This window comes from Corythoichthys intestinalis, chromosome 21 (assembly GCF_030265065.1).
Source record: "Corythoichthys intestinalis isolate RoL2023-P3 chromosome 21, ASM3026506v1, whole genome shotgun sequence".
NCBI classification, from domain to species: Eukaryota; Metazoa; Chordata; class Actinopteri; order Syngnathiformes; family Syngnathidae; genus Corythoichthys; species Corythoichthys intestinalis.
The window spans coordinates 16,839,959-16,852,133 of record NC_080415.1 but is presented as its reverse complement, the minus strand read 5'-3'; the positions used below and the strand labels follow the sequence as shown (position 1 = coordinate 16,852,133).

The 12,175-nt window shown below is 41.4% G+C and overlaps 1 protein-coding gene and 21 non-coding genes across 24 annotated transcripts in view; all 22 read right to left on the bottom strand.

The window, feature by feature from the left end:
- calcoco2 (calcium binding and coiled-coil domain 2) overlaps positions 1 to 12,175 on the bottom strand; it is a 30,382-nt gene that overhangs the window by 12,222 nt on the left and 5,985 nt on the right. The gene's annotated exons all lie outside the window — the stretch shown is intronic.
- trnaw-cca (transfer RNA tryptophan (anticodon CCA)) lies at positions 1,147 to 1,218 on the bottom strand. The gene has a single exon. It is a non-coding gene; the product is annotated as a tRNA-Trp (tRNA).
- On the bottom strand, positions 1,710 to 1,781 carry trnaw-cca (transfer RNA tryptophan (anticodon CCA)). Its single transcript has one exon. It is a non-coding gene; the product is annotated as a tRNA-Trp (tRNA).
- trnaw-cca (transfer RNA tryptophan (anticodon CCA)) lies at positions 2,096 to 2,167 on the bottom strand. The gene has a single exon. It is a non-coding gene; the product is annotated as a tRNA-Trp (tRNA).
- On the bottom strand, positions 2,367 to 2,438 carry trnaw-cca (transfer RNA tryptophan (anticodon CCA)). The gene has a single exon. It is a non-coding gene; the product is annotated as a tRNA-Trp (tRNA).
- trnaw-cca (transfer RNA tryptophan (anticodon CCA)) lies at positions 2,639 to 2,710 on the bottom strand. Its single transcript has one exon. It is a non-coding gene; the product is annotated as a tRNA-Trp (tRNA).
- On the bottom strand, positions 2,903 to 2,974 carry trnaw-cca (transfer RNA tryptophan (anticodon CCA)). The gene has a single exon. It is a non-coding gene; the product is annotated as a tRNA-Trp (tRNA).
- trnaw-cca (transfer RNA tryptophan (anticodon CCA)) lies at positions 3,175 to 3,246 on the bottom strand. Its single transcript has one exon. It is a non-coding gene; the product is annotated as a tRNA-Trp (tRNA).
- On the bottom strand, positions 3,439 to 3,510 carry trnaw-cca (transfer RNA tryptophan (anticodon CCA)). Its single transcript has one exon. It is a non-coding gene; the product is annotated as a tRNA-Trp (tRNA).
- Positions 3,711 to 3,782, bottom strand: trnaw-cca (transfer RNA tryptophan (anticodon CCA)). The gene has a single exon. It is a non-coding gene; the product is annotated as a tRNA-Trp (tRNA).
- trnaw-cca (transfer RNA tryptophan (anticodon CCA)) lies at positions 3,975 to 4,046 on the bottom strand. Its single transcript has one exon. It is a non-coding gene; the product is annotated as a tRNA-Trp (tRNA).
- trnaw-cca (transfer RNA tryptophan (anticodon CCA)) lies at positions 4,247 to 4,318 on the bottom strand. Its single transcript has one exon. It is a non-coding gene; the product is annotated as a tRNA-Trp (tRNA).
- Positions 4,511 to 4,582, bottom strand: trnaw-cca (transfer RNA tryptophan (anticodon CCA)). Its single transcript has one exon. It is a non-coding gene; the product is annotated as a tRNA-Trp (tRNA).
- Positions 4,783 to 4,854, bottom strand: trnaw-cca (transfer RNA tryptophan (anticodon CCA)). The gene has a single exon. It is a non-coding gene; the product is annotated as a tRNA-Trp (tRNA).
- Positions 5,545 to 5,616, bottom strand: trnaw-cca (transfer RNA tryptophan (anticodon CCA)). The gene has a single exon. It is a non-coding gene; the product is annotated as a tRNA-Trp (tRNA).
- Positions 5,809 to 5,880, bottom strand: trnaw-cca (transfer RNA tryptophan (anticodon CCA)). The gene has a single exon. It is a non-coding gene; the product is annotated as a tRNA-Trp (tRNA).
- On the bottom strand, positions 6,081 to 6,152 carry trnaw-cca (transfer RNA tryptophan (anticodon CCA)). Its single transcript has one exon. It is a non-coding gene; the product is annotated as a tRNA-Trp (tRNA).
- On the bottom strand, positions 6,345 to 6,416 carry trnaw-cca (transfer RNA tryptophan (anticodon CCA)). The gene has a single exon. It is a non-coding gene; the product is annotated as a tRNA-Trp (tRNA).
- Positions 6,617 to 6,688, bottom strand: trnaw-cca (transfer RNA tryptophan (anticodon CCA)). The gene has a single exon. It is a non-coding gene; the product is annotated as a tRNA-Trp (tRNA).
- Positions 6,881 to 6,952, bottom strand: trnaw-cca (transfer RNA tryptophan (anticodon CCA)). Its single transcript has one exon. It is a non-coding gene; the product is annotated as a tRNA-Trp (tRNA).
- Positions 7,153 to 7,224, bottom strand: trnaw-cca (transfer RNA tryptophan (anticodon CCA)). The gene has a single exon. It is a non-coding gene; the product is annotated as a tRNA-Trp (tRNA).
- trnaw-cca (transfer RNA tryptophan (anticodon CCA)) lies at positions 9,240 to 9,311 on the bottom strand. The gene has a single exon. It is a non-coding gene; the product is annotated as a tRNA-Trp (tRNA).

Below are 12,175 nucleotides of genomic sequence, written 5' to 3'. Positions count from 1 at the left end.
AAATCTATTTGAATTTTAAGAAGCCAAAAAAGATAAGCGTAAAGTGACAGAATTCTTAATCAGATGTGAGACCAGGGTCATTATGTTTTCTATCAACCTGACATGGTGTATCTTCAAAGTAAGTATGTTAAAAGGTAAGCATAATGGGATAGAAATTGCCATCATACAAGGATTATTACGATTCAACAAACCTAAAGTAATGCACCTACACAAGAACGTCCCTATCTGTTCTTCAGAAGTACTGGATGCATCTACTTTCCAAAAAGGAACTGCATCTGACAGACTCATTGACCCTGACATGATCTGAACACGCAACCCTCTGATCTGGAGTCAGACACGCTACCATTACGCCACAAGGTCATTGCTTTAGTTTCTCTATTTAGAAAAAAGGGCAATCTAAATTTTAAGAAGCCAAAAAAGGTAAGCGTAAACTCCGTAAAGGGACAGAATTCTTAATCAGATTCGAGACCAGAATCTTTACATTCCTATCAAACTAAAACGATGTATCTTAACAAAAAAGTCCTGCTATTTGGTATCTACTTTCCACCAAGGAATTGCAAATGGTAGACTCATTGACCCTGGTGTGACTTGAACACGCAACATTCTGATCTGGAGTCAGACACACTACTGTTGCTCCACAAGGTCTTTTTTTTAACAGTTTCCTATTTAAAAATATAGCAGAACTTTCAGTACGCCAAAAGGTAAGCATAATGGGAAAGAATTTGCCATCAGAGAAGGATTATTACGTTTCAACAAACCTAAAGTAATGCACCTACACAAGAAAGTCCCTATCTGTTTTTCAGAAGTACTGGACGCATCTACTTTCCAAAAAGGAACTGCATCTGACAGAGTCATTGACCCTGACATGATTTGAACGCCCAACCTTCAGATCGGGAGTCAGACCCGCTGCTGTTGCCCCACAAGGTTTTGGCAAGGGTTTTGCAACAACGAAAAAGACAATCTGAATTTTAAGTACCCCCCCCCCCCAAAAAAAAAGATAGGCATAAAGGAGCAGAAGTCTTAATCCGATGTGAGAACAGGATTATTATTCTGTCAACCTAAAACAATGCATATTAACGAAGAAGTACTACTATTTGGTGCAGAAGTACCTACTTTTCACCTGGGAATCGCAAATGGAAGACTCATTGACCCTGACATGACTTGAACACTCAACCATCTGATCTGGAGTCAGACGCGCTACCATTGCGCCACAAGGTCTTTTTCTAACAGTTTCCCATTTAAAAATATAGCAGAACTTTAAGTACGCTAAAAGGTAAGGATAATAGGAAACAATTCGCCATCAGACAAGGATTATTGCATTTCAACAAACCTAAAATGATCACCTACACAAGAAAGTCCCTTTCTGTTCTTTGGAAGTAATGGGTACATCTGATTTCCAACAAGCAAGTGCATTTCACAGACTCATTCACCCTGACGTGATTTGAAGACGCAATCTTCTGATCTGAAGTCAGACGCGCTACTGTTGCGCCACAAGGTCTTGGTAAGGCTTTTGCAACAACAAAAAAGACAATCTGAATTTTAAGTAAGCATGAAACAGTAGTCGCGAAGGGGCAGAAGTCTTAATCAGATGTGAGACCAGGATCATTATGTTTCTATCAACCTAAAACAATACATATTAACAATGAAGTCCCACTATTTGGTGCAGAAGTATCTACTTTCCACCTAGGAATTGCAAATGGAAGACTCATTGATCCTGACGTGACTTTAACACGCAACCTTCTGATCTGGAGTCAGACACGCTACCATTGCGCCACAAGGTCTTGGTATCACCTTCTCTCTTAAAAAAAAAAACAAAAATGCAATCTGAATTTTAAGTAGCCGAAAAAAAGCAGTCATTAAGGGGCAGATGTCTTATGAATGTGTGATTTGAACACATAACCTTCTGATCTGGAGTCAGATGCGCTACCATTGGACCACAAGGTCCTATTACCACTGCCTCTAATTTTAAAAAACAAAACAAACACCATCTGAAATGTAAGTACCACAAAAGATTACCATAAGGAAATAAAATTCCTAGTCACCTTAGGGGAGAAACATAACCTGTATGGGCAGGAGATTCAGGTAAAGGAGACCTTGACCCTGATGTGATTTGAACACATAACCTTCTGATCTGGAGTCAGACGCGCTACCATTGCGCCACAAGGTCCTGTTAGCTGCAGCTCTACTTTTAAAAAGCAAACGAATACGATCAGAAATTAAAGTACTACAAAAGATGACCATAACAAAAGAAATTTTAAGAGGTCAGAGAAGGCTCCTCAATACTGCCATTGCACCAACAAAGTTCCTAGCCGTCCTCGGGGAGAACCAAATCCTACATGGGCAGGAGAAACAGCTGAAGGACTCCTTGACTCTGATGTGATTTGAACACATAACCTTCCGATCTGGAGTCAGACACGCTACCATTGCACCACAAGGTCCTGTTACCTGCACCTCTACTTTTAAAAAACCAAACGAATACGATCAGAAATTAAAGTACTACAAAAGATGACCATAACAAAAGAAATTTTAAGAGGTCAGAGAAGGCTCCTCAATACTGCCATTGCACCAACAAAGTTCCTAGTCGTCCTCGGGGAGAACTAAATCCTGCATGGGCAGGAGAAACAGCTGAAGGACACCTTGACCCTGATGTGATTTGAACACATAACCTTCTGATCTGGAGTCAGGCGCGCTACCGTTGCGCCACAAGGTCCTGTTACCGCTACCTCTAATTTTAAAAAACAAAACAAACACCATCTGAAATTTAGGCACCACAAAAGATTACCATAAGTAAAGAAATGTTCAGAGCTGAGGCTCCTCAATACTGTTATCACACCAGGAAATTTCTTACATACCCATGGAGGGAACCATGACCTGCATGGGCAGGAAATTCTCCTGAACACCTTGACCCTGATGTGATTTGAACACATACCCTTCCGATCTGGAGTCAGACGCGCTACCGTTGCACCACAAGGTCCTGTTACCTGCACCTCTACTTTTAAAAAACCAAACGAATACGATCAGAAATTAATGTACTACAAAAGATGACCATAACAAAAGAAGTTTTAAGAGGTCAGAGAAGGCTCCTCAATACTGTCATTGCACCAACAAAGTCCCTAGTCGTCCTCGGGGAGAACCAAATCCTGCATGGGCAGGAGAAACAGCTGAAGGACACCTTGACCCTGATGTGATTTGAACACATAACCTTCTGATCTGGAGTCAGACGCGCTACCGTTGCGCCACAAGGTCCTGTTACCGCTACCTCTAATTTTAAAAAACAAAACAAACACCATCTGAAATTTAGGCACCACAAAAGATTACCATAAGTAAAGAAATGTTCAGAGCTGAGGCTCCTCAATACTGTTATCACACCAGGAAATTTCTTACATACCCATGGAGGGAACCATGACCTGCATGGGCAGGAAATTCTCCTGAACACCTTGACCCTGATGTGATTTGAACACATACCCTTCCGATCTGGAGTCAGACGCGCTACCGTTGCACCACAAGGTCCTGTTACCTGCACCTCTACTTTTAAAAAACCAAACGAATACGATCAGAAATTAATGTACTACAAAAGATGACCATAACAAAAGAAGTTTTAAGAGGTCAGAGAAGGCTCCTCAATACTGTCATTGCACCAACAAAGTCCCTAGTCGTCCTCGGGGAGAACCAAATCCTGCATGGGCAGGAGAAACAGCTGAAGGACACCTTGACCCTGATGTGATTTGAACACATAACCTTCTGATCTGGAGTCAGACGCGCTACCATTGTGCCACAAGGTCCTGTTACCGCTACCTCTAATTTTAAAAAACAAAACAAACACCATCTGAAATTTAGGCACCACAAAAGATTACCATAAGTAAAGAAATGTTCAGAGCTGAGGCTCCTCAATACTGTTATCACACCAGGAAATTTCTTACATACCCATGGAGGGAACCATGACCTGCATGGGCAGGAAATTCTCCTGAACACCTTGACCCTGATGTGATTTGAACACATACCCTTCCGATCTGGAGTCAGACGCGCTACCGTTGCACCACAAGGTCCTGTTACCTGCACCTCTACTTTTAAAAAACCAAACGAATACGATCAGAAATTAATGTACTACAAAAGATGACCATAACAAAAGAAGTTTTAAGAGGTCAGAGAAGGCTCCTCAATACTGTCATTGCACCAACAAAGTCCCTAGTCGTCCTCGGGGAGAACCAAATCCTGCATGGGCAGGAGAAACAGCTGAAGGACACCTTGACCCTGATGTGATTTGAACACATAACCTTCTGATCTGGAGTCAGACGCGCTACCGTTGCGCCACAAGGTCCTGTTACCGCTACCTCTAATTTTAAAAAACAAAACAAACACCATCTGAAATTTAGGCACCACAAAAGATTACCATAAGTAAAGAAATGTTCAGAGCTGAGGCTCCTCAATACTGTTATCACACCAGGAAATTTCTTACATACCCATGGAGGGAACCATGACCTGCATGGGCAGGAAATTCTCCTGAACACCTTGACCCTGATGTGATTTGAACACATACCCTTCCGATCTGGAGTCAGACGCGCTACCGTTGCACCACAAGGTCCTGTTACCTGCACCTCTACTTTTAAAAAACCAAACGAATACGATCAGAAATTAATGTACTACAAAAGATGACCATAACAAAAGAAGTTTTAAGAGGTCAGAGAAGGCTCCTCAATACTGTCATTGCACCAACAAAGTCCCTAGTCGTCCTCGGGGAGAACCAAATCCTGCATGGGCAGGAGAAACAGCTGAAGGACACCTTGACCCTGATGTGATTTGAACACATAACCTTCTGATCTGGAGTCAGACGCGCTACCATTGTGCCACAAGGTCCTGTTACCGCTACCTCTAATTTTAAAAAAACAAAACAAACACCATCTGAAATTTAGGCACCACAAGAGATTACCATAAGTAAAGAAATTTTCAGAGCTGAGGCTCCTCAATACTGTTATCACACCAGGAAATTTCTTACATACCCATGGAGGGAACCATGACCTGCATGGGGAGGAAATTCTCCTGAACACCTTGACCCTGATGTGATTTGAACACATACCCTTCCGATCTGGAGTCAAGCGCGCTACCGTTGCACCACAAGGTCCTGTTACCTGCACTTCTACTTAAAAAAAAACAAATGAATACGATCAGAAATTAAAGCACGACAAAAAATGACCATAACAAAAGAATTTTTTAGAGGTCAGAGAAGGCTCATCAATACTGCCATTGCACCAAAAAAGTTCCTAGTCATCCTTGGGGAGAACCAAAACCTGCCTGGGCACGAGATTCTGATCTGGGGTCAGACACGCTACCGTTGCACCACAAGGTCCTGTTACCTGCACCTCTACTTTTAAAAAACCAAACGAATACGATCAGAAATTAATGTACTACAAAAGATGACCATAACAAAAGAAGTTTTAAGAGGTCAGAGAAGGCTCCTCAATACTGTCATTGCACCAACAAAGTCCCTAGTCGTCCTCGGGGAGAACCAAATCCTGCATGGGCAGGAGAAACAGCTGAAGGACACCTTGACCCTGATGTGATTTGAACACATAACCTTCTGATCTGGAGTCAGACGCGCTACCGTTGCGCCACAAGGTCCTGTTACCGCTACCTCTAATTTTAAAAAACAAAACAAACACCATCTGAAATTTAGGCACCACAAAAGATTACCATAAGTAAAGAAATGTTCAGAGCTGAGGCTCCTCAATACTGTTATCACACCAGGAAATTTCTTACATACCCATGGAGGGAACCATGACCTGCATGGGCAGGAAATTCTCCTGAACACCTTGACCCTGATGTGATTTGAACACATACCCTTCCGATCTGGAGTCAGACGCGCTACCGTTGCACCACAAGGTCCTGTTACCTGCACCTCTACTTTTAAAAAACCAAACGAATACGATCAGAAATTAATGTACTACAAAAGATGACCATAACAAAAGAAGTTTTAAGAGGTCAGAGAAGGCTCCTCAATACTGTCATTGCACCAACAAAGTCCCTAGTCGTCCTCGGGGAGAACCAAATCCTGCATGGGCAGGAGAAACAGCTGAAGGACACCTTGACCCTGATGTGATTTGAACACATAACCTTCTGATCTGGAGTCAGACGCGCTACCATTGTGCCACAAGGTCCTGTTACCGCTACCTCTAATTTTAAAAAACAAAACAAACACCATCTGAAATTTAGGCACCACAAAAGATTACCATAAGTAAAGAAATGTTCAGAGCTGAGGCTCCTCAATACTGTTATCACACCAGGAAATTTCTTACATACCCATGGAGGGAACCATGACCTGCATGGGCAGGAAATTCTCCTGAACACCTTGACCCTGATGTGATTTGAACACATACCCTTCCGATCTGGAGTCAGACGCGCTACCGTTGCACCACAAGGTCCTGTTACCTGCACCTCTACTTTTAAAAAACCAAACGAATACGATCAGAAATTAATGTACTACAAAAGATGACCATAACAAAAGAAGTTTTAAGAGGTCAGAGAAGGCTCCTCAATACTGTCATTGCACCAACAAAGTCCCTAGTCGTCCTCGGGGAGAACCAAATCCTGCATGGGCAGGAGAAACAGCTGAAGGACACCTTGACCCTGATGTGATTTGAACACATAACCTTCTGATCTGGAGTCAGACGCGCTACCGTTGCGCCACAAGGTCCTGTTACCGCTACCTCTAATTTTAAAAAACAAAACAAACACCATCTGAAATTTAGGCACCACAAAAGATTACCATAAGTAAAGAAATGTTCAGAGCTGAGGCTCCTCAATACTGTTATCACACCAGGAAATTTCTTACATACCCATGGAGGGAACCATGACCTGCATGGGCAGGAAATTCTCCTGAACACCTTGACCCTGATGTGATTTGAACACATACCCTTCCGATCTGGAGTCAGACGCGCTACCGTTGCACCACAAGGTCCTGTTACCTGCACCTCTACTTTTAAAAAACCAAACGAATACGATCAGAAATTAATGTACTACAAAAGATGACCATAACAAAAGAAGTTTTAAGAGGTCAGAGAAGGCTCCTCAATACTGTCATTGCACCAACAAAGTCCCTAGTCGTCCTCGGGGAGAACCAAATCCTGCATGGGCAGGAGAAACAGCTGAAGGACACCTTGACCCTGATGTGATTTGAACACATAACCTTCTGATCTGGAGTCAGACGCGCTACCATTGTGCCACAAGGTCCTGTTACCACTACCTCTAATTTTAAAAAAACAAAACAAACACCATCTGAAATTTAGGCACCACAAGAGATTACCATAAGTAAAGAAATTTTCAGAGCTGAGGCTCCTCAATACTGTTATCACACCAGGAAATTTCTTACATACCCATGGAGGGAACCATGACCTGCATGGGGAGGAAATTCTCCTGAACACCTTGACCCTGATGTGATTTGAACACATACCCTTCCGATCTGGAGTCAAGCGCGCTACCGTTGCACCACAAGGTCCTGTTACCTGCACTTCTACTTAAAAAAAAACAAATGAATACGATCAGAAATTAAAGCACGACAAAAAATGACCATAACAAAAGAATTTTTTAGAGGTCAGAGAAGGCTCATCAATACTGCCATTGCACCAAAAAAGTTCCTAGTCATCCTTGGGGAGAACCAAAACCTGCCTGGGCACGAGATTCTGATCTGGGGTCAGACACGCTACCATTGCGCCACAAGGTCCTGTCTGTAATGGCTCTAATTTTAAAAAACAAAACAAACACCATCTGAAATTTAAGTCCCACAAAAGATTAGCATCAGAAAAGAGATCTTAAGATGTGAGAGAAGGCTCCTCAGTAGGTTTATGTCACCAAGAGCAGGCATCCAAGGGGAGAAACATGGCCATTCACTGTTTGGGCAGGAAACTTACCTGTAGGACACCTTGACCCTGACGTGATTTGAACACGTAGCCTTCTCATCTGGAGTCAGACACGCCACCTTTGCACCACAAGGTCTTGCTACTGATGACAGCACATTTTACAATTTACTTAATTTTAAGATACAAATGAGAAGCTAACAGAGAAAGAATTATTAATTAGATGATAGACAAGAAACATTACCTTTCTATCTATGTAAAGACGTCCATCTTACCAAGACATTTGAATGAAAAATGAAAAATTTGGATCCAAAGAGCGATAACTTTGGCAAAGCTCCTTCTCTCCCTTCTGAAGAACAATATTCATTCACTTTCTTATTAGGAAATGTATCCAAGGCACTCAATGACCCTGATGTGATTTGAAAACACAACCTTCTGATCTGGAGTCACAAGGTCTTGGGTTGAGGTTTTCCTTTTTAAAAAATTCCCATTCACTCTATGAGCAGAAAATTCACCTTGACCATGATGTGACTGGAACACATCACCTTCTGATCTGGAGTCAGAGGCGCTACCAGTGCGCCACAAGGTCCTGTTACCAGTGCCTCTAATTTAAAAAAAAAATAAAACAAACACCATCTGAAATTTAAGTATCACAAAAGATTACCATAAAAAGTAATTTTAAGAGGTCAGAGAAGAAGCCTCAATTTTGCCATTGCACCAAGAAAGTTTCTAGTCACCCTAGGGAAGAATCATGACCTGTATGGGCAGGAGTTTCACCTGAAGGACACCTTGCAGCACCAAAAAAGAAATCTTTAGATAGGAGAGAAGGTTCCTCAGTAGGTTTATGTCAACAAGAATTTCCTAGGCAAGCGAGGGGGAGAAAGATGCCCATTCACGTTTTGAGCAGGAAATGCATCTGTAGGACACCTTGACCCTGACGTGATTTGAACACGTAACCTTCTGATCTGGAGTCACGCGCGGTACCATTGCGTCACAAGGTCTTGACATAGATGACAGCACATTTTACAATTTGCTTAATTTTAGGATACAAATGAAAAGCTAACAGAGAAAGAATTCTTAATTAGATGATAGACAAGAAACATTAGCTTTCTATCTATGTAAAGAGGTCAATCTAACCAAGACATTTTAATGAAAAATATGGATCCAAAGAGCGATAACTTTGGGAAAGCTCCTACTCTCACTTCTGAAGAACAATATTCATTCACTTTCTGATCAGGAAATGTAACCGAGGCACTCAATGACCCTGATAAGATTTGAAAACACAACCTTCTGGTCTGGAGTCAGACGCACTACCGTTGCATCACAAGGTTTTGGGTTGAGGTTTTCTAATTTAAAAAATTACCACTCACTCTATGAGCAGAAAATTCACCTTGACCCTGACATGATTTGAACACATAACCTTCTGATTTGGAGTCAGACACGCTACCATTGCGCCACAAGGTCCTGTCACCCAGCATTTCTACTTTTAAAAAAACAAAACAAATTCTATCTGAAATTTAAGTACCACAAAACATTCACATAACAGAAGAAATCCTAAGAGGGCAGAGAAGACTTCTCAATAGTGCCATCTCACCAAGAAAGTTCATAGTCACCCTAGGGGAGAACCACAACCATTCACTGTATGGGCAGGAATTGCACCTAAAGGACACCTTGCCACTGACGAAATTACCCTTATCTCTACTTTTAAAAAACAAAACAAGTAAGATCTGAAATTTAAGTCCCACAAAGGATTAGCATCAGAAAATAAATCTTACAATGTGGGAGAAGGCTCCTCAGTATGCTAACATTGCACCAAGAAATGTGGCTCTAATTTTAAAAAACAAAACAAACACCATCTGAAATTTAAGTACCACAAAAGCTTACAATAAAATAATTAATTTTAAGAGGTCAGATAAGGTGCCTCAATGCTGCCATTGCACCAAGAAAGTTTCTAGTCACCCAAGGGGAGAACAATGACCTGCATGGGGAGGAGATTCACCTGAAGGACACCTTGAGCCTGATGTGATTTGAACAGATAACCTTCTGATCTTGAGTCAGACGCCCTACCTTTGCGCCACAAGTTCTTGATACAGTAAACAGCACATTTTACACAAAATTATTAATTTTAAGATGCAAATGAGAAGCTAAAAGAGAAAGAATTCTTAATTAGACAATAGACAAGAAACATAAGCTTCTTTCTATAAGCGTTCTATCGATGTAAAGAGGTCCATCTTTCCATGAGATTTTCATAAAAAATATACATCCAAAGAGCGCTAATTTTAGGAAAGCTCCTACTTTCCCTTCTGAAGAACAATATCTATTCAATTTCTGGTAAGGAAATGGCACCAAGGCACTCGATGACCCTGACGTCATTTGAAAACACAGCCTTCTGATCTGGAGTCAGACGTACTACTATTCAGGTTTACCTATTAAAAAATGACCATTCACATTATTGGCAGGAAATGAACCTGAAGGACACCTTGACCCTGATGTGATTTGAACACATAATCTTCTGATCTAGAGTCAGACACGCTACCGTTGTGCCACAAGGTCCTGTTACCAGTACTTCTGCTTTTAAAAAACACAACAAATACTATCTGAAATTTAAGTACTATAAAAGATTACCATAACAAAAGAAATCTTAAGAGGTAAGAAAAGGATGTGCAATAGCTCCATCTCACTAAGATAAGAAAGTTCCTAATCACCCTCGGGGAGAATCCTGACGACTTACTGTATGGGTAGGGAATGTAACCAAGGTACTCAATGACACTGATTTGATTTGAAAACCTAAACTTCTGATCTGGATTCAGAGGTCAGAGAAGGATCCACAATAGCCCCATGTTACCAAGAAAGCTCCTACTCATCTCATGGAATACCCAGAGCCATGCACTATTGAGGGAGCAAATGCACCTGAAGGATCCTTTGACCATGATGTGATTTGAACACGCGGCCTTTTGATCTGGAGTCAGATGCGCTATCATTGCACCACAAGGTACTGGTATCAGTCATTCTACTTAAAAAAATAAATACTATCTAAAATTTAAGCATCATAAAAGATGAGCATATCACAAAAATCTTGGAGGTTAGACACAGATCCTCAATCAATCTAAATAGCTCCATCTCACCAAGCATGCTCCTAGTCACCTTAGGGGAGAACCATTAGCATTGACTTTATGGGCAAGAGATGAATCTGAAGGACACCTGGACCCCAATGTAATTTGAACACACAATCGTCTGATATGGAGTCTGATGTGTTATCATTGTTCCACAATGTGTTTGGACTCAGCTAGGCACATTTTGTAACAAAAAAGGCTATATTCTAAGCTAAAAATGAGAGGCAAAAAGAGATCAGATGAAATAAGATGGGCAGGAATGATTAGATATCTCCACAAGTGCCCTACAACTGACTGGCAACCACTTTAGGGTGTAGTCTACCTTTTGCCCAAAGTCAGCTGGGGTAAGCTACAGCGCCGCATGACCCTAAGCAGACATGTCCAAAGTCTGGCCCGGGGGCCAAATGCGGCCCTTTGTCAAATGTCATCCGGCCCCCAGCCTCTGTCATAAAATCAATAACGTGTGGCCCGCATACAGGCTTAAAAAATTGGTCAGCAGTACTGCTACCAGCATATGAAGTAGCTTACACACAAAATGCTGCTCCTCATTTACCCACTAAAAGGCAGCACCACTCTAAACAACATCACCCCGGGTGACCCTTTATTCCCAATTTTCTAAAATAACGACAATCAACAACAACAACAAAAAAAAGAAAGTTGACTGCGATGGCCAACGCTTCAAGGATAGGTGGAAATTGGAATATTTCTTCACTAAAATACGCATCAACTGTGTCTGCCTCATTCGCAAAGAGACTGTCGCTGTTTTTAAAGAGTTCAATGTGAGGCGATATTACCAAACAAGACACGCTGACATGTACGACAAGATTACAGAGAAGATTCGTAGCGAGAAATTCAAGCAACTTGAAGCTAGTTTAATTTTACAGCTGCAGTATTTCACAAGAGCCCGAGAGTCGAAAGAGAACGCCACAAAAGCTAGTTGCGAGATTTTTGAAATTATTAATAAAAAAAAATAAATAAAGCAAATGTGAGACAAAGAATGGCTTGCTAAAATTTGATTAAATATATTGTTCTACTTAAAGGATGTCAGCTAAGGTCGGCGCCCCACATTTTTACCACACCAAATCTAGCCCCCTTTGCAAAAAGTTTGGACACCCCTGTCCTAAAGGATAAGCGGTATTGGAAATGGATGATGGACAAGAATTTATTACATTTACACTTCGATTTCTTGATGCCATAACATTTTCATTGCAAAAC